Source organism: Dermochelys coriacea, chromosome 4 (genome assembly GCF_009764565.3).
Source record: "Dermochelys coriacea isolate rDerCor1 chromosome 4, rDerCor1.pri.v4, whole genome shotgun sequence".
NCBI lineage: Eukaryota > Metazoa > Chordata > Testudines > Dermochelyidae > Dermochelys > Dermochelys coriacea.
This window is the reverse complement of record NC_050071.1, coordinates 81,711,548-81,737,671: the sequence shown is the minus strand read 5'-3', so window position 1 is coordinate 81,737,671 and position 26,124 is coordinate 81,711,548. Positions and strand designations below refer to the sequence as shown.

Below are 26,124 nucleotides of genomic sequence, written 5' to 3'. Positions count from 1 at the left end.
CTCCTGTATGTGTTTCCACTCCAGCCTTTTTGATTGCATTCATGGCTTCCCCTGTACAGAAGACAATTGATAAGGGAGTGTTAATCTGGGTAGCCCAGGCTACTCAAAAACACAGCTTGACACCAAAGGGAATAAATTTTACAAGTTATAGTCTTCTCTTGATTCAAGTTGTTAGCTCCCATTATCATTGAGTTGTGAAGCGTGTGACTCAAGAGGGAAAGGAGGTGGGATTATGCCTCTAAATACAAGCTGGGCAAGAAAAAACCTGAATACTGCACAGATTTTTAAACAGCCAAGGGGGCCAAGCCAAGTTATTAAACCTCTCATATACAATAAAAATCAAAATCCTGGAAAACTAGAGTTATAACAGTTCAGTTCATTTGTTGGCTGCTTGCACAAAAGAAATAGCAGTAAAGAACGTGCCAAAAATGTCGACCACAACTTACTTGTTTTCCACTGGTGTCAAATATCTTCAGTACATGGATATTTAAGTAACAAATTGATATCCAGGAGCCAGCTGTACTATTATAAATTAGACATAACCTAACTGTCTGGTATGGGATGTTAAAAAAAATGATAAAAATGTCTAATCAATCTTTACTAATAGTAAAACCCATGACGTATCTGTTTTTCAAAGACTATTATACCTATACCTCTTTGCCTTTTTCCCCATTCCCCCATAAAGCAATTAATTGACACTCAGAGTTTGTTCTTTCATGTCCTTTAAAAAAAATACATTCCAAAATAAAAGGAAGCATGTAGCTATACCCATAACAAGTGGACAATTTCTGTATTTTTCAGCATTACCATTCACTGGCACATTTATTTTTAAATTCCATGCAACTATACCCAGGAGGAAAATTCTCCTTCCACACACAGAAACCTGAACAAAACACCAGAGGCACATTTGCAAATGAACCAAAAAATATGTCTGATGGACAGTTTAGAACTTAAAAATACCAAGGGAACTAAATCTTGACAGCTTCTAGAACTCCATGGAGCATTTGTTGAACTACAAAGCACTAAATTCACCTTAAAAATCCTTGCTTATATGTATATACACAATACATTATGTATATAGCATGTATAAAAGAAAGGGGACTTTAAAGGGGAAGCCTGCAAGTTTGAAAAAAGTCTGAACACCTTCAAGCATCAATACACCCATGTGTACTTGAGGCTCTTCACAAAGTTTGTTTCACACAGGTAAACACCTCTGTGTAACACAAAATACCTGATTTCCACATAATGTTCTGGAGGAAGGGAGCAGGGTACACCCCAGGCATAAAAAGTCTCAAAAACACCTTCTGTTCATCATGGTGGGTCAGTTAATCCTTGAATATTTTGCCAAGGGTTCAGACAAAACCTAATTCCTGTTAGCATCTCATGCCATTCTTATGTTGGAGAATAATGATGGGCTGTTGAAGAATAGCAAAGACAAGATCTTTCTATCAGATCAATTAATCTCTCACTATACAGCAGAAGGGGCTATGGAAGAAACTTTTCCAATATTGATTAAAGTTGTGGCTTTGCCTCACTTAAGCAACCTTAAGATATTTTCAGTAAAGCACACTAGTGGAGCTTCATCCTTCCAGTGACTCTGCTATCACACAGATGAGAGAAAATTATGAAGCTGTACCAAGTAAAGGGGGAAATAAAGAGAAAGCTACATGCTGATCCCAGCATTTATGCTACACACTAATCCCAGCACTTTTATTATGGTGGCAGTGTATAGATTCAGAATGCTGCCTATATACACCAAACACCTGGGGTGAATCAGGAAATGGCCAGAGGCCCAACTGTAAGAACTATGTTTCCCTGCTACAGTGGAGATGTTAGAAGTTAAAGCAGACTCTTGAAGCCTTAACGCACATATCTAGGACAACAGTGGACCACAGAAATGAACGCTCACTACTGTTAATCACCATCCCAGAGATTGTGTAGTTGGGTCTACCCCCACATAAATATGGACATTGCTTGAAAACAGTACAAAAGACAGGACCCATGAGCAGGGACAGCAAGCAGACCACTTACCATGGGCCTGATCCAAAGCCCATTGAAATCAATGGAAAGATTCCTATCTTTGGATCTGGTGCCACGGTTTCACATTTACTAGGCTCCAACACTGGCAGATTGTCATTAGGTGGCTGTTGTAAGGGGGCACTGTGATTTCTCTATTACTTTTTGATGCCCCAATGGCACTGATGAGGGGAAAGAGGAAGGACCTGTGTATCACTGGAATGCTTACCTTGTGTGTTCTCCATTACCATGGTTTGTTGCCATCCTCAACTGTGTTCCAGTTCGCTTTTGTAACACACACATTACTCACCCACATACCCAGAGATGATTCCACTGTTATGTTTATAGGCTGGCAGGAGATGATGGGCACAACTTGTGCTTGCATATCTGAACATGTTTTTCTGAGTACTTCTCAGTGTCTATGTTTCGCATTTAAGAAGAGGATAAAGGAGGGGCATTTATCAAGAGCACAATGGGGTATATTCCAAATCTATATCTCCACCTCAAAACATTTTTAAGTTCCTCCTTTAAAAAAAAAAAGATATGCAAAAGAAAAGAAAATATGTTTTAAATTTTACATAACAACGCAAATTGTTAAAGCAAGTCCGCCAGCCCCGGGGAACTCTGCAATACACAATATTCAGTTTCTTTTCTTTTTCTTTTTTGAATTGCCAAGAAAAAGTGCTATCTAGTATAGAAAGGTTATCTGTAGCTTGTCTGAAGCCTGCTATGGGATCGTTAATCCCTTCCTGGAGTTGCGCAGAAGGAGCCTAGATATAATGCCTCATCTGAAGCATTACATTCCTAACAGAAAGCACCGAAGTGTCACACTGGGTATGAGAACAAACCCTGGTGTCAATTTTTCAGGTTACAAATCTTCCAACCAAAGTCAAGAGTGAGAACAATAGAAACTTGACAACACTACGAAGTATGAGTCAATTATTACCTGGGAATATCATCACAATAGCCCTGGAGAAACAGTGACATTAAAGTATAAAATTAAAAGGCATTCTTGTGCTGTAAAATAAAATCCTCAATGCTTCCGGGTAAAAGATTACTTACTTAATCAATTATAGAACAAAGCATGTGAATAGGAACAGCAAAGAATCGCGTTTCTTCCAGAGTAAACGCTTTTCACATTACCGTACATTTGTGTGAAGCCCAAGAAACAACTTGTACTTAATAGTTAAAGAAATCTAAAAAGATCCTTTAAACAAACATAACCTAAATTAGGTGATTTTAGAAGAAAGTTCATAGCCCACATTTCTTAGCATAAACGTTTTCACTCAAAAGAATTAACATAAGAATGGTCATACTGGGGTCAGACCAAAGGTCCATCCAGCCCAGTATCCTGTCTATCGACAGTGGCCAATGCCAGGTGCCCCAGAGGGTGTGAACCTATCAGGTAATGATCAAGTGATCTCTCTCCTGCCATCCATCTGCACCCTCTGACAGAGACTAGAGACACCATTCCTTACCCATCCTGGCTAATAGCCATTAATGGACTTAACCTCCATGAATTTATCCAGTTCTCTTTTAAACAGTATTACACAGATACTGAGGAACTGGTGCTTTCTCTGGAGTCCTCATTAAAAACTGATCACTTTTGAACGGAAATCAATACCTTTACAAGTCAATTGAGGTAAATGCCATTAGTCATGCTGATCATCCTATAAACTCTTGAAGGAAGGTCAAACCCAGCTACACAAACTTAAAAATGCTCTTTTTCTCCAGTTATTCTAAGATTCACCACACACTCATCCTAAACCTGTCTTGGGTTCTGTGAAAGAGTAAAGGAAACTCCACCTGCATGCATTCATCTTTTTTCCTGATCACTTTCTTGATGCCGCTACCACCTTCCTCTCCCCCCTGCCACACCTATAAACCAGGTCAGGAGATTAGCCCCTAAAACCCATGGATCCAAAGTCCTTCTATTTTTAAGAACAGTCCCCAACACCGTGTGGAATGCAGTACAAAAACACAGAACGACTTTGTGTTCAGAAATGAAACAAAGGTAGAGTCATCAGGGAGACGTTTAAGCATCTTTGCTTCAACTGCCTGTGGAGTAAGGAGCTGTGAGCACAAGCACCTGTATTTTTAGTGTTCAGATCCCCTAATCATTTCAGCAGTACTTAAATTCCACAGATTTCCCTGAAATCAAAAACAATAGAGGGGAAAAAAGTATTTCCAAAGGCTGATGCTATTATTGAACTGCCAATGAAAAAACTTCTCCTAATGTCCCTTAAATATATCCCCCGGTGTTCCTAATCTGAACACAAAAGGTTGGGATTAAAAATGCTGAGATTAAAACTGCCTGCAGTTTTCAGCTTCTGTGCCCATTGATGACAATAGTTTAAATCCTTGGCTATTGCTTCTTGAAGGCACAGCCTACACACGGTCCTCCAAAGTTCTTTGAAATGTTAAATACTAAGCTGGAAGAAGTCATAGAGGAAATATTCTTTATAAAAGAAACAGATACAACGTACAGCTTTTGAAAATTCATTCCTCAATTGCTTTGCTTTCAACAACCAGCATGTTCTCAATTTGTTATTGTCTACAGTTCTAACTTCTTTTGAAAAGAAGATAAGGAATGGAATAGCTGAATTAGAGCTGGGAACAGCTGCCAAAATATGCATGTTTTACTTCTTTGTGCTCACCAGTCTCCAATAAAAAAAAAAAGATATCCTGTCTCTTAGCTGGAAAGACTAATTCCTTATCTAATCAGCTGTCCTACTCTGACTATCCAAATCCCACCCATTTAAAAATAAAATAAAATAAAATAAAAACTTTCTATTGTATTCTGAATTCCAGAACCAGAATGTCTGCACCAATACAGACCTATATTATTGCTCTCCATTTCACTGCAAACCCAGATAGTGAATTATCTTTCCACAAACAACTTCTTGATAAATAAAAATAGAAATCTAGAATTATAGGACACTAGTTTATCACCTCCCTTCTTCCCATAAATTATTAATCCCTTTGTTTATCATACTTGTTGTTGTTGATTAATATGAGTAATGATATACAAAAAAAGTATGAGGACAGCCAATCAATCACCAATAAGGGCCTGGAGAAATCACCACTGTGACATATCAGCTTTTTCCCAAAAATATAGCATCAGCTGAAACTGCTAAAGCCACTGCCTGTCTCCTTAGCAGTCAGGCAAAAAAATAATAATAATATAGATATATTGCAGTGCTAGTGGAGAAGTGACATGGGGCCAAGCTGGATGTGATGAGCCAGGCTACACAATCTAAAACCCTGCAAAGAACGCTTCATCATCGACAACAATTCCTCCAAAACAAACCGTATTCCATCTATTTAGGTTCTTCTAACAGCTCCCATCACAGTAAGAGTATCAGAGAAGATCCTAGGAGTTAATAACCAAAATCACAGTTGACTGGTGGCTACATTTCCTCCTGCATTTCCGTCACCGGAACACACTGGGATTTGGGGGAGGGGGTTCCTCCTCCTGCTTCCCCCATTTCATACCTTTCCCTTCTTTCTTGTTGCTTTCACCTATTTTTCTTCCTCTCTTCTTTGCAGTTTTAAGCAAAATCTGGGGAAACTACGTTGAAAAATTAAGTTTTATACTCATTCTGATACCCGAGAGATTTGTAGTCACTCTTATCCTCTCCTGTAATGACTTCCAAAGCCATGGCCCTATTACCAAGAAAGCCCCATTTCATGTTATCAGGGATTTCAGGTTTCAGGTTGACAGTTGCATAGTTCATGAGGAATGCAACCACTGCACAAGGTCACTGTCCCACACACTCTTGGGGGTACTGTTGGCCAAGTCCATGAAGGGCTTTGAAGATTCATAGAGATCTTGAATTTGATCAGTTCTAGAGAGAGTTAGTGCAACAAACAAAGCACCAGAATATGTGCTGGATGGTATAGCTAGAAACATGAATTTTGCTTTGTTTTATCCATCTTCAAAAACACTGCTCAGCCAACCCAGGAATGAATAGATATAATTTAACCCTTCTCATTTCTGAAAGATCACAATCAAATAATTTTTTAATAATATGAATAATCTAAAAGGAGTTTACATATTGAGAGAAAAATTCTTGTAGTCAAACTAGTAGATCCATATCAGAAAACCTGTTGACAGAACAACAGGTTAAATACACCTCAAACATTCTGGGCCTCCCAAAACACAGAGGCCACACCATAAGCCCTTCATTACAGGAGCTGCAGAGAGGACATCAGGAAATAAGATTGCACGTTTGTACACTGATACAGCAATGGAAGCAATCCAGATACCCCATCATGCTACAAAAGCAGAACTGTGTACCTTTACCATGACAAGCTGGTTGCCTCTTATACTGACCCTCACTATTATCCAGGAAATTATTCATACTCTGGGTATTTATAATAAATGCATTTGGATATCCACAGTTGAGCCTGCTATCTAACAGGCCAGAATTTCACCCATAAAGCAAAGGGTTAAGATTCCCTTTAAATTCAAAATACTAATACATATATATTCAACTTGCCACCTCGGGAATTTGCGTATTAAATACACACATTAAAAAAAAGCAGGGAGAAAAATGATGTTTGGGGGACAACAAAACAGATGGCCAATTAGTTATCACTCTTGGTCTGATTTACGTGGGCTAAATTTGTTAATTTACTCTCTTATTTGCAAAAAGGACCATGCTTTATCTTAGCAACAGCCATGTAACATGGTCCTTAGGATATCTTAGTTACACAGTGAATATTGCTATCCCCAAAATTAATCATCCATATACATACCCACAAACCACTGTATGCCTACCTATGATGAATGGAAAACATGCTACTCCAAGTACACCACTTATTTTTCCCTCTCTTCTCCAGGCGTGCTTTTTATTATAAAAAGTTTCTTAAAATTCTGTTTGGAATTTTATGTCCACATGTGCCAGGATACTAATCTTTAATCTCATTACCAGTCTTTCTACAATAGTTCTAAAACAAGAAGTGGCTTTCTTGCTGAACTCTTTCTACATTTAACCTAGCTACTACACGGTGAAACTGACTCATCAGATTTTCACTAGTAGAATTTACCATCTGTGTCACTGGCAGTAAGATTCATAAAGAGAATCATGTTTAAAAATACAGATTGTCTGATGGACATTCTCCCCCTCGTGTAGGGTGACCAGATGTCCCGATTTTATAGGGTTTTTGGGTCTCTCTCTTATATAGCTATATCTCTCTCCTATTACCCCCTACCCGCTGTCCCGATTTTTCACATTTGCTGTCTGGTCACCCTACCTTCATGTACTACTACATGGACCACCTCCTTTCCCATTTCAAGTTGTGTGGCACATCCTTCCATTTCTGAGCACACCAATCGTATTTACTATGGTAGTGCCTAAGGTCCAACCAAGTCCTTTTCTGGACAATTTTTTATTTTTTTTCCAGAAGAAAAGGTTGTTCACAAACACTGCAGTATTTCTGTACTGAAACTGAACTGACTGGAAGATTTAAAGTAATTAGTATAATTTTACTTCCTGGCAAGAGCAGTTCCCTTTGTTTGACCCTTTGACTGCACTCCTGTTCCTGTTATTTTATTAGTTGTCCCCCAAAATTACTTGGCTTCCAGGTCCTGTGGATTCAGAAAGTAGATCAAGACATTTCTAATGGTTTAATAATTTTTTCAAATTAGTAGAATTTAAATAGAAGGCAGGAAGTGCTTATCAGAGGCATTACAAACAGAAGCATGCTCTTAAGAGAGGCCAGCAAGGGAAGACAGAATCTACTTGCTACAGACAGACTTCAATATTGTAACAACAGACAAGTCCTCAAATCTTCAGAGTAGAGCTAGTGCTGGGGGAAAGCCATTTTGGATAAGTTATTGAATTACAGCACTCCAAACACTAAACCCATTTGAATCAACTTCTCTTCACGTCTCTCAGGACCTATATATCCCCACTCCTGAGGATAGTTCTCACTACTCTAAGTAGTCCCATTGACTTCTGTGGGACTGCTTATAACTGGGAGTACTACATCTAGAAATAGATGTTTGTAGGTTCATGCCCTAAGGAAGTTAAGTAATTAAGATGGGAGGGAGAAAGGCCTCCATGAAGGAAGATCTCCAGTTTGACCCAATAGCATCTGTTGCTAGCGCCACCATTTCTATACGTCTGCTGCAGAACTTTTCAGTTCTTGTTTGTCAACATAAAGAAGTCTACTCACATCTCTCCACCCACTTACTGGTGTAGGAAGTGTTATACAGAGAGACTCATGAACACCATCTGCTTGCCTGTAGAGTTTGATTTTTTTCCTGGCAGATAAGCAATTACAACAGTACAGAGTGCACAAACAGAAATATACAATTCTCTATGTAGTGAAAGACCATCGAAGTCAAATGTACCTACTTTCTCCCACAATGTAATATTTCATTTCCTAGCTTAATTTACCTGCATTATTTCTTTCAAAAAGGATTTTTTACAGGTGCATGAAGTTTAAAAGCATGACTTTTGTCCCAATAAAAATGAATGGATGCATGGACATTATTGATAGGTGTCATTTCCAGATTCAAAGCGGAGACCTATAGTAGGGAACAGCTTTTTAAATGCCATCTTTATTCATTTCACATACAAAAAGGAATATAACACATTTCATATATCAATGCACACAATAGCACCATGTCCGTTTCAATAAAAATTCAATCCACCAAGAAAAATATCCCTCCTTTCTTCATGCAAAATGTGAAATGGGAGATTTTACAGCTGGGGAAACTGAAGCAAAGAATAACCCTGTTTTTCTAAACTGTCCAGTAATTTTGGATAGCTCCATTTTTCTGGAATCCAAGCTGAGATACCTGCTGATCTGGTCCTAGAAGTACTAGACACCCACAACTCCAGTTAAAATCCATGAGAGCTAACTGTGCTTAGCACCTCTGAAAAATTAGGTACAAGTGAACTCAAATAAAGAATCCAGAAAAGGAGACACCCACAATTACTGTACATTTTTTAAAATGTTGGTATAAGAGGCTTGCTTAAGGTCACACAGGAAATAGGATGGATAAAAAACAATTTTTTAAAATAATTTTAAAACATCATTTATCTAAATCAAACTTTTTAAATTTACTTTATTTTATTTAAATTAGAAGTTTTTCCTTTTAAAAAATAAACATGTTAAAAATGATATCTGAATGTAATTCAAAATATATTATCATCTTAAAACATGTAAATAAAAAATAAATATGCTGAATCCATGAACGTCTTCAAAAACTTTGAGTTTAAGGCTGATTTTCTATCTAAAGAAAGAATCATGGGGGGGGGGGGCAGGAGCGAATCTAACTTTTGATTAATGTAGATATAAATATGGCACAGTAGGTCAAATACTTAGGGTCCTACCCAATTCACAGGTCATTCTGTCAATTTCACAGCCATAGGATTTGAAAATTAGTCAATTTCATGTTTTCAGACATTTATATCTCAAATCTCATAGTGTTGTACCCTGAGGGTCCTGACCCAAAAGAGGGTGGTGGGGGGAATTGCAAAGCTGTTGTATATCACCCTCACTTCTGTGCTCCACCTCCGGCAATCTCCTGTGGCTGCAGGAAGCACCATGGCTGCTGCCCAGCCCCGGTGTGCCGCAGCTAGGGGAGACACCTGGAGGTGGGTCTGATCTCCCCTCTGAGAGCAGCTGTGCAGGGGAAGAGTAATTCCTGACCCTTCCAATCCCAGAGTGGTCCACAGCCCAGGCTCCAGTCTGACATCCAGATTCCAGATATCTACACTGCGCTTTTATAGCCCCACAGTCAGAGCCCCGCGCCCACAAGCCTGAGTCAGCTGACACAAGCCAGCCACAGGTGTTTTACTGCAGTGTAGACATACCATCATTTTCATGTACAGAGCTATACATAAGCCATCTGTTTTTCTTTAAAGACTACCTGTAGTGGCGGCCAAATAGGAAAAAAAAAATCATTGCATTTTAGTCAACAAATATTGCCGTTATTCACTGAATAACTTCTTTAATAAACAACATTCAACCAGCGATAGAGCAAGCTGAACACTGAAGAACCCTCAAAAAGAAAAGGAGTACTTGTGGCACCTTAGAGACTAAAATTTATTTGAGCATAAGCTCTCATGAGCTACAGCTCACTTCATCGGATGCATTCAGTCTGAAGAACCCTGTTAGTCAAATAAATTATTAAATGAAGTTGGAAAAATTGTATGAATTATTCAGTGGATAGCTCTCAGTATTTAAGACATATGTATACATGGGTCTGATATCCTTGTGATAAATACAGTTTTGTCACATGTCTGACCATTTCACTTGTATGATGTCACAGATACCAAGTCCTTATAGCATTCCCATCACTATAGTGCCTAAACACTTACTATGAGTCATAACAATGCCAGGCAACAGTATGGGTGAAGTGAAAAAAAATTAGTATCATAGTAATTAAAAAAAAAAAAAACACAACACCACACCACAACCTTGATGGGTTTACACAACCACATTTTCTCAGTCTCAAGATGTGATGGCTGGAGAGAAGCTGGCTACCAAAGCAAAACAGTAAACAATATTTCAGATGGCAATTGAAATGGGAAAAAGTATTTTGAAAGGCAATTTTATAACTAATGAAGAAAAAAGGAAATCAGCTGTTTTAACTTTTGATACCACATAGTGCCCTCTACTGCATAAACAAGCAATAAACAAGAATGCTGCTTAACAGAGGCATTGTTTTATATCAAGTAGGAGAATGTTGTGTGTATTTCAGGCATTTTCCTCTTAATTATTAGCATTTTTAGAAATCAGAATAAAGTTCTGCAAACATATGCAGTATTAGCTTAAAACAGACTTTTGTTACCTTCCCTCTTCTAATCCAATACTCTGGAGACAATTGTCAATTTACCACTCACATCTAAAATAGTGGACCCTTAATGCCGAAAGCAAGTTTGAGATACCAAGCAGATCGGACTTAACTACTGGAGACTATTCCATGCAGTTGCAATAAAATATAATCACAAGACAGCCATTATGGCCAAAAGGAACTGAATTAATTAATCTACACATTGCCTGTGTAAGGAGACTGTTGCCCCTTTACTAACATTCAGTGGGGGTGTTTTAGTTGCTAGCTCCCAGTAATAAAAAGGGGGAAGGGTCGATGGGGAATCAGGACCCTGAGACTGCCAGTCCCTAGGAGCAATGGGGAGAGGCCAATGCTCCAGGTAAGCCTGAATGACAGGGCAGGCAGGCTAATCAGGGAGTCAGGGAGTTCCTGTCCTCTGTGTGAGCTGGAATTGCCTGGGTAAGACAGAGTGGGGCCAAGCTAAGGAGAAAGCAGGGACCCAAGCTGAGCTGTGCCAGATCCAGAGAGAGCAGACCCTGTCCTGGGAGCAGAGCTGCAGCCCCAAAGCCAGAGGCATAGCCCAGAGAGAGCAGACTTGCCCTGGGAGCAGAGCTGCAGCAACCAGAGCCAGAGGGGCCAGAAAAGCAGCCCACGAAGCAGGTCAGTGCTGGGAGCAGAGTCACAGAAGCAGCCTGCAGAGCAGACCTGTCCTGGGAGCAGAGCTGTCGCAACCAGAGGCAGAGGGACCAAAGAAGCAGCCCAGGGAGCTGGAGGCAGAGCAGCAGCAGCAGCAGCGCAAAGACCGAGTGGTGGAGCTGGGGCTGGAGCAGTCCGGAGTTAGGTGCGGTGAGCAGCTGGGAAGAGCAAGGGGGACCCTGGGCAGCGGGCCCACCACAGGGAGACGCCTCAGCCAAAAGGCTTTGCAGGCCTGGCTTGGATCATAATCCTGACAGGGCGGGGGCGACAGTGGGAAGAAGGGTCCTGCCACTTAGAGCCTGAGAGCAAGTGTCCAACCCACAGCATCCCTGCAGCACAGCCAGGGCCTGAGAAGAAGGCCTGGGACTTACAAGGAACAGACTGAACTGCCCGGACATTCCAGAGACACTGTTTGTCATGTTCCCTGCCATACAGCGGGTTGATGTGTTTCCTTTAACCTTTCCCATTTCTCCTTATTCTTTTTAAAATTAATTGTTGATTAAATAACTTGCATTTGCTTTAAATTGTATGTAATGGTCAGTGGGTCAGAGAAGTACCCAGTGCAGAGAGAGTACCCCGGAGTGGGGACACCCTAGCACCTCCTAGGTGACCACAGCAGGGTTGGGAGTCGAGCCCCCCAGGAATCCTGGGCCCAGCCTTGTTGGGGTTACGAGAACTCTGCCAGACAGGAGAGTGGAAGGGGAGTCCTCAAGGGTAGGGGAGGCCACTGGGTAAAGAAGTGGGAGCGAGGACTCAGATCCTTTCACTAGCCCACTTCACTGGGGGAGTGCAGAAGCCAGGAAAGTTCCCCACAAGAGCGGGACTATTCCCCTGCTTACACCCGCAACATTCAACCAATAAACCCAGATATTAAGACACAAGTAATACTGGAGATGCATATTTGCCTGTTCTCAACTAAAGAATGTGTCTATATTAGGGAGTCAACCATTTAGCATTTTTACTTGCAAATATATGTGCACTAGCAGTCTATAAAAACACTTATGCTCACAACTTAAAAGAGCTAAATGGAGACTAAAGGAACAATAAACCTGAAATAATTTACTGATTGTCTGCTACCATCGCTCAGGTAGATGAAGTTCCTACAGTGATGGAAAAACCCCTTCTGTAACCGTAGTCTATGTCTGCCCTTTGAGTCACTGAAAAAAATATCTACAGCACCAGACCTATGCCACTACAGCACCCATAGTGTGACCCATCTTTCTCCCATGCAGTAGAACAAGCACTTCCTTCATTCACCCAGGATTTGCACCCATATGCTGAGTTGGGAAGATAGTTTTGGATTTGCCTCTAAGGCCTTGTCTATACTGAAGAATGTGTGTTTTAAAAAACAGTGTTAACTAGCCACATTTGAATCATCATTTGGGGACCAATGTTGATCAGAGAGAGCAGTGAGACAAAGCTGCCAGCAGACTGCTCCACAGGTGCATACCTCTTGGGGCCATGAGCTGCAATTGCAAGTGACTTCTGTAGCACAGCTGAATGCAGAACATCTGAGCTGGTCTGCAGGAACACAGACAGGCCTGCCAACAGTGTGAATTTAAAGCAGGGCTACTAAAAGTGTTGCATATTTCACATGACACCCACACATTTGGTAGCCTGCTTTAAATCCACGTTAGCTGGATGGGGTTGACCCTAAAGGGGTTTTAGAGATGCTGAACTATATTGTAACTCTAGGTGCTAAGTGGTGTTTCAACTACGGATAGCTAACATGATTCCAATTGGAGAATAGATGCATCACATATTGTCTCAATTTAGACAAGGCCTAATATCAAGGACGAATAATATAACCCCATAACTCAATCAACACTCAAATACGGAGTTATTTTTGGTGCTGATTACTATGTTAGAAAGTAATGGCACCACAGGATGGATCTGGTGGGTGGTTGGGGGGAGCTGCCCCAGCCCTCTTCTTCTCAGCAGGGAGGTGGGGAGTTCCTGTCCTATGTGGTAACCCCAGAGCAGGGACTGAAATGCTGGGGCCAGGTACTGGGTTCAGGGAAGTTACAGTTGCTTTGGCATTCTCAGTGCTGATGTCTTGATTACTGCATGAGCCAGGCTTAGAACAGTCTGTTATTTTGACAGAATGACAACATTTTCCTCAGGAACATAAGCCTCAGGAAGGAAATGGCAATTTGAAAACAGTTTATCACTAAACCCCCAATAGAATTTCATAAGACAAAGAAAAGACATTTCTCTAACCCAAGGGTCTTCCCACCCCTCCTGAATTTCAGAGTCCTGCTCCAAACAATTCAGGTGTTAAGAACTTCTCAGAAAAAGAATCTTTTATAATGGAAAGAATTTGCTGAACTATATAAAGGGGTTAATAGCTGCCTTAGAATGGTTATTATAATTTAAGAATAAGAGAAAATTATTTGATTTTCATAATAAAGATCAGCCTGGAACAATTAATATGTTAATAGCACTAACATAACTTTTTATACTATTAATTGTCAGACACAAGTTTCTAATGGGAAAAGTTTAGCAGCTCAGGACTAGTGAAAGTAAGTTCTCACATTTACACCTGATGAAATTCATTTGGGAATTAGGGTTGTCAAGCAATTAAAAAAATTAATTGCGCTGTTAAACAACAGAATACCATTTATTTAAATTTTTTGGATGTTTTCCACATTTTCAAATATGTTGATATCAATTTCAACACAGAATACAAAGTGTACAGTGCTCACTTTATATTTATTTTTATTACAAATATTTGCACTGTAAAAATACATAAAATAGTATTTTTCAATTCACCTAATACAAGTACTGTAAATCAATCTCTTTATCATGAAAGGTGAACTTACAAATGTACAATTATGCACCAAAAAACTGCATTTAAAAATAAAACAATGTCAAACTTTAGAGCCTGCAAGTCCACTCCGTCCTACTTCTTGTTCAGCCAATTGCTCGACAAACAAGTTTGCTTACATGTGCTGGAGACAATGCTGCTCACTTCTTGTTTACAATGTCATCTGAAAGCGAGAACAGGCATTCGCATGGCACTATTGTCACTGGCATTGCAAGATATTTACGTGCCAGATGCGCTAAAGATTCATATGTCCCTTCATGCTTCAACCACCATTCCAGAGGACACATGTCCATGCTGATGATGGGTTCTGCTCAATAACAATCCAAGGCAGTGCAGGTTCATTTTCATCATCTGAGCCAGAGGCCATCAACAGAGGGTTGATTTTCTTTTTTGGTGGTTCGGGTTCTGTAGTTTCTGCCATCGGAGTGTTGCTCTTTTAAGACTTCTGAAAGCATGCTCCACACCTCGTCCCTCTCAGATTTTGGAAGGCACGTTAGATCGTTAAACCTTGGGTCGAGTTCTGTAGCTGTCTTTAGAAATCTCACATTAATACCTTCTTTGCATTTTGTCAAACCTGCAGTGAAAGTATTCTTGAAATGAACATGCTGGGTCATCAGCCAAGACTGCTATAACATGAAATATATGGCAGAATGCGGATAAAACACAGAGAAGGAGACACACAATTCTCCGTCAAGGAGTTCAGTCACAAATTTTAACAACGTATTATTTTTTTTTTTAAAACACGCATCATCAGCATGGAAGCATGACCTCCAGAACGGTGGCCAAAGCATGAAGGAGCATACGAATGTTTAGCATACCTGGCATATAAATACCTTCCAATGACAGCTACAAAAATGCCATGCAAACGCCTGTTCTCACATTCAGATGACATCGTAAATAAGAAGCGGGAATCATTATCTCCCGTAAATTTAAGCAAACTTGCTTGTGTTAGCGACTGGCTGAACAAGAAGTAGGACTGAGTGGACTTGTAGGCTCTAAAGTTTTATGTTTTGTTTTGAGTGCAGTTATGTAACCAAAAAAAAAAAATCTATATTTGTAAGTTGCCCTTTCATGATAAAGAGATTGCACTACAGTACTTGCATGAGGTGAACTGAAAAATACTATTTCTTTTGTTTATCATTTTTACAGTGCAAATATTTGTAATAAAAATATAAAGCGAGTATTGTACACTTTTTATTCTGTGTTGTAATTTAAATCAATATATTTGCAATTAATTGACAGCCCTATTGGGAATACAATAGTTTCAAAACGCACCTGAGGGGAAAAATTGCTCTTTGTTCTAAAGATTTGATGAGTTTTCCTAATCTTTTTATATGGGGGCTGCTAAGGCATTGTATCCTTCACAAGTCTCAGGGAATTTATGTCCCTGATGGGTAAAAAGGAAAGATTGTTCTACTTTTGCAAATTTGTTGAGTTACTCTGAGAAACATCCTTGTCTTCCTATGCCAAGCTTCTTGCTTCTCGCACTCTGCTGCCTAATTACCATATAGCATTCACAATATCTTCTTTACAAGTTTGAAACGTTTAAAAATGTATTCATTTAACCTACATCAGGATTTTTAAACATTTAAAAAAATGTGTGAGAATGCAAGCACTATGTTGGGCTCTCTAGCCTTCAATAAAAATTGCCTCCATGTCTAGTGTTGACCTGTGAGAGTTCCTTATCTCCCTCCCTTTTCTTCCACAAACCCACACATTTAAGACGGACGTAGATGGTTTTGCCTGCTGAAGCGTTAAGTGTGTACATGTGCAAGAACAGAGGAAAAATCTGAGTATTTGAGAGGCAGAGATCTTTAATCGGTTTTCACTAAATTTTTCACCTGGGCTAGTAGAAGTTGAGTGGGCTTGGGGAGACTCTGACCCCATAGCGAAGGGGTTGGCATGTTTGAGTGTGGAGAGGAATGGAATGAAATGGTAAATGAGAGTATGGATGAATTGAAAGTGAGTGTGTGAGGAGGAAAATATTATGGCAGGTGGTATGGTAAGAATTAGAGTGCCAGGAAGAAGTTGGAATTGGAGAATACTATACATAGGGATAAATATTCTTTTCCACTCTCCCCTTTACAGTAAAGTGTTCCAATCTTGCATTCTGAGAGGGAGGGGGTGTTAGAAGGAGGCAGGGTGCCACTTCTTCCTTGTTACCCACCAGCTTTTCCTAGACTCCACCAAAATGCTTCTCTGTGATACTTGCACTCCACTAGTGTCTCAGATTTTGCACTTTGAAAATATGATCAACCTGCAGAGAAGACTATGTTCACGTGTTGGTGTTTGTGTCCCTTGCTACCTGCAGCACCACCCACTACTGGTACCCCTCCTGGACAGGCTCTCTCTCTGGTACAGCTCATATTACTTTCATCAGTATTGCAGCTGCCACAACCACAGAAGTCCTGAGCTTGCCACAGCCGTTATGATGGCCTAAGAAATTCCCCAAAAACCCAAGGTAAGGCAAATAAAACAAACACTCTCTGATCTAACACCGCATTAAAAATTTCCAAACACCCCTCTCCTGCCAAAAAGAAAAAAAGAAATGACGACAATTGTAGCCTGGTATTTTGCCACAGGAGTTTGCATCAGAACATACCTATGACTGTAAAGATAAAGCTTTATAATTATAGGCTGACTGCAAGCACATAATAGATGAATCATTGTGGATGAAATAATAATAATAAAAAAATCTTAAATGTAAAACTAGACCTGGATCAAGACCAGAATCTCAAATCAGACCTCATTTGAATTTTGAGAAAGAGGATTAAGATTTAAATCTATGGATTCAAACCCAACCAGAACCCCAGCTTGCTTTTGTGGGCTGGATCCAAAACTGAAAGGGGCTTAATTTTCCAGTTGAGATGTAGCTGAAACCTCACAAACTCATCAGTATTCGCACAGAATACCTGGTCCAAGATAACTGAAATCTTGTGAAAACAGCTGATCTTACATAATTAATGGAACTCGAGGTATTTATGGCATTTTTGTCCAAAATACTGTAGGATCTGCTTTTGGGATTTTAGTACCACTGAACTCCAAACTATAATCAGGGGTAGGCTTTAAAAATGGCCTAACCTTAGTCTGGATAAAATAATACCCTCGCAGCCCAACTCCAAATTAAATTTAACTGTTTGCTGCAACCACAACAGCTATTGTCCAAATCCCAGCATTATCTTAAGATGAAGTCTTCAATGATTGTTTCTGACAAAACAGGATGGGGAAAAATATCAGCCCACCTCTAGCTACTTACGTCTCCACAAACATCAATAAAAATCTATACCAGCAGCCTTTGTCCAGTAAGGTACGTTTTTCCCTCCCAAACCCTTAAAGCATTTTTATTCCTGTGCTCAGGTTGGCACAAAACACATCCTTAACATTTGTTTTAACATTTCATTACCTACCACCTCCACAATCTGGGCAATAGAATAGCCCACAAAGTGCCCCAATATACCATGACCGCCTTCTTTGTTCACATACCCTCACACAAATTTGACATTTCATTTCTCAGTAGATTGTTTCTGCCTTTTTTTTTTAAATTCGTAAGTAATAATTTGTTTGAAAGGTACTTAAAGGGAACATGCCACACCCCCATTCTTACTGCTCTCTCCAGCAACATGAAACACATTTGCCAGTGCTTTGCATTGCACATACAGGTATAACTGCTGCTTAACGTTTGGCACTCAGCTTTCACGTTAATGACTGGCTTATGAGTATGTAGTGCACTGCCTTTTCAGGGAATAATTGTGCAGTGCATTACCTTGCTGTGCACTGCACAATTCAGGGAATAATTGTGCCTTGGTGTTCCTGGCTGATTTGATATCACTGTGGCTTATACTGTAGCTGGGATTCAGGTGCTTTTTACTGACAAAAGTGTAAAACACAGCATCATTGCCTTTACAGCTTTTAACTCTGCAATATTTCATTAATTGTTTTGGTGATTTCAGGTTACAAATCTTAACAGATAATTGACTTATGAGGTCTAAACATCTAGAGGAGAAATAGCAAATAAAGTTTTTAAAAAACCTTTCACACACCACTTCTTGGTAACAGAAGTATGTTATGGATCTTCTTGTACTAGCTCTACCCATGTAGTGTCTATTCTGCAGATATATATGAGGACTTCAGTTTCTAGTTCTACCATTCTGCATGCTGAACAAGTGTAGAATTATTCAAAAAACTAACATAATTGCATGCTTATAAACATGTTTTCTGAAATTTCCTAAACTCTTTAGTTATACTTGAGAACCACTTGCAGACACCTCATCTGGAAGAAACATGTGCTCCCCACCCCCACCCTGCAGTACAGAGGGGCATCATGAGAGTCTGTGACTGGGAAGGTCTTGGGGCACATATTGCAGCTTTTGAAGCCTCCTTGGCATAATCCCTGCAACCACTGGAGGGTCAGGGCAGAAGCGAGTACAACCATGGCTTCTCGTCCCAGAAAAGGGTTCCAAGATATGGAACCAGACCCCTATTAAACTAACTGCGCTAAGAACTAACTAACTAAGAGATTACAACAACTTTTAAAAAATTATTTAAGGGGAGATGTCGTACAGCATGAACACTGAAGCTCTGTCCTGGACCACAAGCAGAAAGAAGGAACTAAAATGGTGGCGGTCCAATAGCCCCCTTTGCTCCATTGGTGTGGAGCACAAGGAGAGCAGGGACGCATGCACAGACCACATGGACACTGCTAAAGAAAATTCTCTGGTCTTTGTTGCATGGAACATATGCACAACCAAAAGTGAACTACATGAGGGAACAGTCACTTGAAGAACTGGCTAATTTCTGCAAATCTGCCATCAACCCTATTTTCAACAAAACACACACTATTCCTAATGCCACAGTAGTTGTGTAGGATGCTTGCATTTCTCAAACAGATGGCAGATATGTACTATTTTAACCAAAACCCTTCTTCAAGAACACTGGTCCATATAATGACAGTACTTGACAACCAACTATAGAGGCATCAAAAATACAACTACCATATCATCAATTCACATTGCCCTTTTAAAAATGTATTAATAAATTATAACAGATGGCCCTGGCAATCAGGCTGGATGACCTCATTTATTGCCAAAAGGTGTTTGTTTGTTTTTTAATTAAACTAGTCAAAAACCTATTTCCAAAAGTATAATATACTTTGTAAAAGTGGAAAATAAGCTGTTATATGTTTCAAGCCAAACTCTATTCCAAGTCATATACAGAGCAATTAATTCACTCTGTTGTACTCATATGCGCCAGGAAAAAAATGATCACAACTAGAATACATCTTTTTTGTGTGTGGTATGATATAAATAAAGATATTGAAAAAGAACACTGTCACGAGAGCAGTGTCTCCTAATTAACAAATACATTATTTTTCTTGTCGTTTACATAGCAGCAAGAAAGCACTGACTTGTTCCATTTTATTGACATCTCTTAAATAGTAGTTGCTAACAATAGTAAGAAATATAGATTACATCTTGCAAGAGCAGAAATAACTCAGATCTGAAGTTCTGTCTGTTGAAAGGTCTGCTTTTGTTAGGAAACATTTCCTGTTTTTTCAAATGTAAACATCTCCCTTTCTGCACCTGACCAACTACAGCCTCAGCACACTCACTCTCTCTCATATGCAGGATATGTTCTGTAGTTCCATACTTACATTCTATATGAGGGTCCATAAATTCTGATTTGTGCAGCTGAGCAAGAAGAGGTATAGACTTCAAGGGTCAATTGGCACACCTTAAATAGCCCTGGTGATCATTGACAATCTTCAATGACAAAGATTCCCTTACATTCAGAGTTAATCTGAGTGGAACAGAACTGCTGCCAGAACAATCAAAAGTATAAAGTTTCAGGATTCTCAAAAGCCATCCCAAATATTTAAAAGAAGCTGTCTGTATTTTTAGTCTGTATTTTTCCCTCTTTCAGATGTATTGCCTATGTGCGAAGATATCAGACTCTCTTTACATTTCACATACATTTAGAAGTATACTCTTCCAGAACTTTAAAAAAAGAAATGTACATGCTAGTTCACCTCCAAATGCTTAACCGCACAATCATTACTCGTCTTTTGATTGCTCTGATTGGGTTATTTTCCCACACACTGCTGTTGTGGTGAATGACTTGTCTGGGCAAGTAAGACAATGCTTTGGGCAAGAGAGATTAAAGACATGCACAGAATCCTGTAAGCTCCTACTAGGCTGGGTCCTGACTGGCGTGACATGGCTTTCAAACGACAGTTTAACGCTAGAAGCAATCTGAACTGCAAAGCTACCAAAAACCCTCATTTTTTTTTAACTCAAGCACAATTATAATTTGTATTCTATCCCCCTGATAAGGGTTGAAATGGTTTCCCCTCCCCTCCACGACGGTCAGAATGACTTCTGATCTCCCATAACAAGAGATGCTGGGGATCAGCCCCATAATTAATTGCAGTGTTATACAGAATGGTCACCAATTCACATAGACCGATTTAAGCGTATTGTACCATAGGTTAGCAAGTGAAGGAAAGAGGAAATCTCATTCTTGGCAGCCAGGATTTAGATTCCATTTAAAAAGTAGAAGAGCTACATATATACCTGAGACAATCCAAAATACTGAAGAGCTCTGAAAGACCTTTCCGAAATTCAGGACATGGACAAATGCTTATGCATGTAAATACCAACATGCACTAATTACAGCTCAGAACGCAGAGGGTAGGTCAGGATAATTCAGCCCTGATTAGTCACATCCCACCAGACCCAGAGGGACCCACATTAGGCACTGGGCCAAACAGTGTCCCCTCTCCTACCCACCCCTTCTCATTGTGAAAGCTGCAGCTGGTAGGAATCTCCAAACTCCTGAAATCATTCACTGAACCCTGAAATTGGACTTTGGATATACTTATTCCTCTCATTTGCATTACCACTACTGGTTGGTTGGTCACCTTCAACTTGACCCTCTTGCCACTGCAGCCCAGCCTCCTTCTCCCTATTTATTATGCTTCCCTCTTCCTAACCACCATCTTCTCCCAATTTCCCCTCACTATGCACACCTCACAATTATTCCAACATCAACCTGTAACATTATGCCCCATATTTCTTCATAAAAATATCCCTTTGATATGAATATGGCATAACTAAGATATGTTTTATGCAAGATGGGTCATGTGAGATACTATTAGAGAGGTTATGATTTACTGAATGTGATTATCGAATTTGTATACATGTATCATTTCTGTATCTAAAATTAGGAATATTGACTATAACAACTGTGTGTTCACTTGGGAAACACCCACCAGACAGCAGGCCATCAGCCTTGATGTGCCATTAGGAAGGAACAAGAAGACTTGGAAGATACTAATCTCTTTCCCTTCTGAGAAGCTTCCTGGGACCATGCTTTGACACTACTGCCTTTTGTAGTTAATAAACTAGTTTTGTTTATTATAAAAACCCAGTTTATTCAACAACCTCAAGTGACCCCTCAACAACAAATAAAAAAATCTTACAACTATGTTTTTGTAATTCAAATAAAATTCCACACAAAAAGATGCCTGAGCAGTAGAAGAATGCAAAAATCAAGATCTCAAAAGTTTTTAAATGCCAGAAATAAGGTTTCCCATGCAACCCTAATGGAAAGGGTCTCCAAAAGGAGGGAATAATACTTTCTTGCCTCCTAAGTAAAGGACGAGACGACTTGGGCTACAACGTCTGTGAAGTGCACAGAATTATTAATGTCAGTGCATGGGAGAGGAGGGACAAGAACTCAGTCTCCTGACTTCCAGCCTAATCCACCATCCTTACAACCAAAGGATCTCTTGATGGGGGAGAGCAGACAGGTAGGCAGGTCAGCAAGGATCAAGAGCATGCACAGTGAGGCAGGAACATTCAAAAAAAGAATGGGCAAATGTTGAAAAAGCATGTGCAAGTGGCAATTTTAGTAACCTACACTTACATTTTTTTTCTTTTTACATGCAGAGCACAGGTCCCTGCAGCCTCAAACATTCACTGACCTCCAGCAATTTCTAACTCTAACTCAATGCAATACCCCAACATACACTCTATGAGTTATACCACATCCATCATCAAAAAGCACTGGAGCAGGCAGGCTGTTTATAAGGTAAAGAGACAAATGGTATCCATTTTTACTACTGTATCTCCTGAGCTTGGTGAGGACAGAAAGAAGCATAGGCATAAGGGTTCCATTAATAGTTCAAACACGGCTTGAGAACTCCAGCTATTTAAATCCCTCTTTTCAGAGTAGCAGCCGTGTTAGTCTGTATTCGCAAAAAGAAAAGGAGTACTTGTGCTCTAATAAATTTGTTAGTCTCTAAGGTGCCACAAGTACTCCTTATATCCCTCTGTGATCTCTAGCACATTGCCATTCTAACAACATACCCCAGAAACACAAAATGTATTTTCCAATTCACCTCCCTCTCAGCAGCATTCCTTTAGGGTTAACCACAACCAGCTAGCACATTTTTATACTTGTCTGGCTTTGTCTACACTAGTGCTTTTCAACCTGTGGTCCAGACCCTGGGGGATCCACAGACTATGTCTAAGGGGTCCACGAAAGGGTGTTGTTACCACAGAACAGTGGTTTTCAATCTGGGGTCTGCAGACTATGTCTAAGATTTCCAAAGGGGTCCGCACCTCCATCTGAAAATTTTTAGGGGTCTGCAAAGGAAAAAAGGTTGAAAACCACTGGTCTACACTAAATGCTATTTAATGATTTAATGCGTTAAACAAAATGTTTTAGTTTCTCCCATTCTAGACAAAACCACTGTAGAACTTACAACTTCAAATCAGTGCCCAACTAACCAGTGACTTATCCAGGGCAGCCAGCTCTCACAAGGCAATTCTGTCTCTCCTGACCATTTTGCAGAGAGCTTTCTTTATATAAGCACAAGACACCGCCACCAACTCACGAGGTGCTAGGTGCATGACAAATGGATCACTGATTTTGCAAACAAGCCCAATCCACACTCTACCTGGCCACAAATATTAACAAAATCTCCTCCATCATCCCACTGGTGCTACCTGAGATGCCTCATGACTACTTAAGTTGTTTCCTGAGGAGCAAGGATGTAGAACACAGCATTCACCTGGCCCCTGTTCTGATAAACAGGACTAGGAACTGGCACCATCTCCAGGTAATTTAGGACCGTTCCCTGGAGAGTTATGGGATTTTGAAGTCTTCTCCTGTAAATCCCCTCTGCTCCCCTAGGCCTTTTGAAATCTCCCAGAAGCTGCTGCGTCTGGGAACTGTCAGGAATTTTTGAGAAAGGTACCCAGAGGGCAGTGTGACTACAATGGCATAATACAGCAATCATGGCCATAGGGCAAATTTAAACAGCACGACTAGTTCACACAAACTCCGCGCTGTTGGTAGCTAGCCAGTACGATCCCACTGCTCCAGTTTTTAGTGGCTCATTTCTCTAGGGCAGACATGGTCTCAGTGTTTTCAGAGTCAGTTCAGCAGAAAAAGGACAGGAAGGGGAAGGGAGTTAGTGCAATTGTTAATATTCAGTACCACTTTATTAAAATAGACAGACACAGATTTAGGGTGTGTCTACACAGCAAAGAAAAACCTGCAACTGGCCCATGCCAGCTAACGTGGGCTCACTGAGCTCCGGCTGCAGGGCTGTTTCATTGCTATGTAGACTTCTGGGCTTGGGCTGGAGCCTGGGCTTGAGCCCCGAAGTCTACACTGCAATGAAATAGCCCTGCAGCCCAAGTCGCCCAGTGTTTTTCTTTGCTGTGTAGACATACCTTAGGGGCCAAGAAATTCAGATACAAAATGGGGTCTCATCTGGGAACAATGATTTTCTGGTGTTTTGTCAGTTGCTTCACAGTCTTTACATTTCAGCATTAAAAAAAATAGTACAAAATCTATCAAGATTTTGGCTTTTAGAATAACTGTGCAAATTTGTGACAGGAGTTCGAGTGAATTTTACAAGTGGCAGTAATGAAACAATGCTGCAAGGTAACATTCTGACATCTCCATTAACAGGATCTGGGATTGGAATTATAATTATCTAGATACAAAAAAAAGTAGGTTAGTTCTGAAATTTTCTTTTAAAAGGTATGTCTTTGTAATAAAAAAAAGCCTGTGTCTCTTTGCACTAGAGATGAGAAGAGTAGGTCTTCAGTGCAGCATAAACCTGGGTGATCAGCACCGGCTCTAAGCACTGGTGTTGAGTATGAGCAGCTATGCTATAAATGCCAGAGTAGAGTTCTTCACTGGTGTCACTTCTTCCTCTGCATATTTCTAGGACTTGTGGTCACACAGCCCATGGCTCTTTGTACTGCAGTAAGCTGAGCCACTCTGTGATTCCTTCCCAGTGCACTGTGGGAGAACCTGTCCTTCGGGGCACATAGGGAGAATTATGGGAAGGTACTAAAGGACAAGCACCACTTGAGTGATTTAGCCTGCAACCTTACTATAAAGTGTGACAGTTACAAGCAGACCCCAGGCTACAATTCATACTCCTGGATGGACCATCATCACTATACTCAGGGGAGAAGAAGTTGTGTGTATAGACAGGAGGAGAATGAGAGGCAACACCCAGGTAGGAGCCTAGGCTAACTCTGCAGTGAAGTTTTGGATCCAAAGTTTTGGATCCAAACTTCCCCAAACTTTGGAGGAATTCAGATCTTTGGAATATATGATCTTTGTACTTTGGGCTCAGATCTACTTGGCACAAAGGCTATGTCTACACTACATCTTATGTCGCTCAGAATAAACCACCCTCCTCAGCAGCATAAGTTACAACGACATAAGTGCTGGTGTGCACAGCGCTATGTCGGTAGGAGAGCTTCTGCCAGGTGTGGAGCTGGTTTTATTCTGCCGATGGGGGAGCTCTCTCCCGTCAGCATAGAGCATCTTCACCAGACACGCAGCAGCAGTACAGCACTGTGCCACCACAGTGCTGTACATGCAATGGTATTAGGCCACATCTTCATCAAAGCCGTGGAGAGAGGGAATTACTTTTCCCTAAGGTGTAGATTTGACTCCCATTAAAAAAATAAAACTGCCAATCTGGATCTGACTGTACATCTCCTCTCATTCTTGCTTAGAGCAAGATTATTTGATTATCTTCCAGTGCCAAGCCCAGCACCCCCTGTGAAAGACAGTTTGGTGCCTTTAAGCCCCAGAAAAATACTTCTGGGGAGGACAGGGTAAATCATGAAAACCACGATCAGAGACAGAGGGATATTCCAGATTGCCGGACGTCTACTCAACAACAAAAGCAGAATGACCAAGAGTCAATAAATAAAATAGCCTTCCCCCTTTGTGTTGAGTAAGGTCTTTGGGACAGGGACTGAGAGTCATTTTCAGCACTAAACAGATTATTTGCATTTACCTAGTAAGCATGCAGAACTATGGTGTTCAATACAAGAAATATAGAAAATTAAGACTCAAACCAGTCAAGTGTTCCACACAGAGATACAAACAGAGCTTTTTTTTTTTTCCATTCCAACTAATGCAGGTGGACAGAATGGAATGCCTTCCATAAATTTTTCCAGCAGAAGAGGTTTTTACAGTTAAAAAAAAAATTTTTAGATAATAATTATACATGATTTTCTATCAATTTTACAAACATTGAAAATGTTTCCCATACCACAACCTTTTAGGCCAGAAGAGCTAAGCCAATGACAAGACTGGAAGTTGAGAGACCAGGAGACTCCAGGCAAAAGCAGCAGTGGATAAAGAAAAACTGGATCAAAGAAAATGAAAGGAAAACCTACCCAGTTTTCCCCAACAATTGCCTCTCTACAGAGTTTTTTCCCTTCCTTCTGGTCTACGGGAGGGACAGTTA

At 40.3% G+C, this 26,124-nt stretch overlaps 1 protein-coding gene and 1 long non-coding RNA gene across 6 annotated transcripts in view; both read right to left on the bottom strand.

The window, feature by feature from the left end:
• STOX2 (storkhead box 2) overlaps positions 1 to 26,124 on the bottom strand; it is a 225,417-nt gene that overhangs the window by 121,102 nt on the left and 78,191 nt on the right. The window lies entirely within an intron of this gene.
• On the bottom strand, positions 17,874 to 18,267 carry LOC122459981. The gene is made up of 2 exons (XR_006280980.1): positions 18,097 to 18,267; positions 17,874 to 18,065 (listed from the first exon to the last, which is right to left on the bottom strand). It is a non-coding gene; the product is annotated as an uncharacterized LOC122459981 (long non-coding RNA).